Genomic DNA, 2,959 nt, shown 5'->3' with positions numbered 1-2,959 from the left:
TGGCTGTGCAAATACTGATGTGACAACGCTAAGATTGGCTATGCAAATACTGAGATGACACAGTCTCTCTCTATGTAGTCCTAAATGGTTTTAACATCTACCAGTGCCATTGGTTCCTTGTACTAATACTGACGTGGAAAGCTATCTACAGATTATGTGTAAACTAGAGAAAATTAAGGGCAAACTTTAAGCAAACTTTCACACTCCATACACCTGGTAAAGTGGCTAGAAAGACAATACGCTTCTCTAGGCAGGTGTAAGAAACTGTGGCCCTATATAAAAGGCTTGTAGAAATCTGTGGTTATAACAGGAGAAAACAAAGTGAGCCAGCAAAACATAAAATACCAATGCACTTAAAATCCTCGGCTTTGAGCACATGCACATGTTTATTGCTGTATGTTGGAACAGATCCAACTTCACGGTGGTTTGTAATGAGGTGATTATGTGTAGGTCTTCTGCGAGTCCAATTCTAAAACTTAACTTAAATTGCTGAAAATAAAAAGGGTTCTTCCTCAAGACAAGGTGTACGTTTTGTGTAACTTTGGTGAACTTAGCACAGACCATTCTAGAGATATCATGTTTACAAGTCTTATATGTCATTCAACTTAAATGGCCCCAATGACATTGAATAAAAAGGTTAAGGTCGCTGAAAATCAATAGGATCTTCATCGTGCCAAGGTGTTAGTGTGATGAAGTCGGACTAATCCGTTGTAGAGATAGAACGTTTTGCAAGCCTTTTGTAAAAAAATGTGACGTTGAAAAAACTTGTGGTTTTACACTGAAAGTCTTTCATTCAAATCTTCTAAAAAACATTCACACAACCACTAAATCAAAACAAATATAAATTTCAACTTTCTATCAACAGGCCACATGTGGATGTACAAACCATTCATGATGACTTAAATTTAAGAGAGAAAAATATATATTTTTATTACTGTATGTTGGACTACAAACCAAAACATTAACCTCTAATCCATGTGTGAGAGCTCATTATATAAGAACTAAATTACATAAAGCTTAACCTTCTATCCAAGTACTTTTACACACTTACCTTAGACTAGGGAGTTAAAAAAGGGTTAGTCTTCAGTCCATGTCTGAGAGCCAATTATACAGTAGCCAAGAAAAGTCTGAACAATCCAAGTTGTACATTTACACAAAACTTCTTAGACTTATTATATAGAGAAAAAAATGGTTTTGCATGTGTGCAGAGAGCCCATTCTACAGGAGCGCCCCGCCCCCCCGCCCCCCACACAACTAACTTCCCAAACCTCACTCACTATACCCCGACTAACTTTACAACCCTTTAAGTATACTTCCACTTAGCACAGGCGAGTTAAAAAAGGAGTTTTAATACACAGCAATATACTTTGTTTTCATGACACCTTGTTTAATGCTACTCTGTCTGTGTCTTCACATCGATGTGCATGCCTGGACTTGAACGTTTTTCTCCCTTATTTCTTCCATACTCCAAAGTCCAACATAGAGTAGCGCTGTACATGTTTATAGCCAAACCATGAACATGCAGTCACAATCTTTACTCCAGCCAATGTGGGAAAGAACAGAGAACTTAGATTTGGTAGCCTGGTATGCAGGAGACACAAGAAACAGCTCGATACACAACTGAGTATTGAAATCATGAATTAGGTAATTTACGGTAATTAACATGCAAACAGAGCATCAGGGATGAAAGATCTGCCTCTATATGTCACTGTTAGGCGTTTTATATCCATTTGAAACTTCAGGTGAAAACATGATGTAGTTTTCGAAAACATACGTAACACTGGTTATATTGAATACACCATGCATTACTTATGTTATGAATTTTGAAATTTCTGTTAATTAACACGCACACAGCGAATTCACAACGAAATATCCCTCCAGTTTCTCTCGTTTTATCATGCTCTAAATCACATGTGCAAAAGCAGAGCTCGATACAAGCAGTGGTTTCAAGATACAACCACTAACATGTTGTTTAACACTGCTTTCCCTGTAATTAGACGTCAACGCTCTGGGTATGGCATGACCTAAAAATCACGTTCAAATACACGTCTTCAAGTTTTAATGTGTTAACATGGGTACCAAGACAGTTAGGTAAATATTTTTCTTACTGACCTTCCGTGTAAACAATTAATCACACATCACAACCACGTTTACTTCTGTGCACACCACATTGTGTACATACATTGTCCTTTGTGAATTGTGCCGTGTATTTGTACTTTGCCACAGTTCTATTTTTGCTAATTTACAACACGCTATTGTATGCCTTGACAATCATACTGGTCAGGGATCAATGTTTCGATGATGGTGTATCCCGTGTCCTGAACTGTGAATGTGGATGCTGTCACCATACATGCTGAAGGAATAAGATTTCAATGATTTCTATGCAAATTAACAAAAGTCACAATAATGAACTAACTGTGCACATTAATGAAACGTAAATTACCATACATTTACGTCCGCCCACCTTGTTGACTTGGGGTATTGTCATATACAAACTGTGAGCTATTCACCTAGGTTACCATGGTGACGGTCCTATTTATTCTGATTTACAATGGGCACAATGTCAGGGAAAACATGACTATTCTATTTCTCTGCTGGCATTTACCTATTTGACAAGAGAAACTCAGTGTGGATATATACAGCAAACCATACGCTTGTAACAAATTACTAACGAGTTTACAAAGTTAGTTACGGAAGCTAGCCACACTAAAGGATAAATTTGCTTAACAACAAGAGCAAACCACAGTGACAGGGTTTCATTAAAATACTTCATGATTTAAAAGCTTACTAAATATGTATTAAATAATTTATAGCCTACCTCATAGTCAGGAAGTGCTTAACAAGTCATAGAGAACATGAGGTAGAGTTACCTTGTCACCTGTTTTACCTGACGGTCAGGATATGTTTATCATGTCACATAGAACTTGAGGTAGAGTCGCAGAGTCACCCGTTACCAGAC

Source organism: Liolophura sinensis, chromosome 2, assembly GCF_032854445.1.
Source record: "Liolophura sinensis isolate JHLJ2023 chromosome 2, CUHK_Ljap_v2, whole genome shotgun sequence".
In the NCBI taxonomy this organism is placed as follows: Eukaryota; Metazoa; Mollusca; class Polyplacophora; order Chitonida; family Chitonidae; genus Liolophura; species Liolophura sinensis.
Note: the sequence above shows the minus strand (reverse complement) of the source record.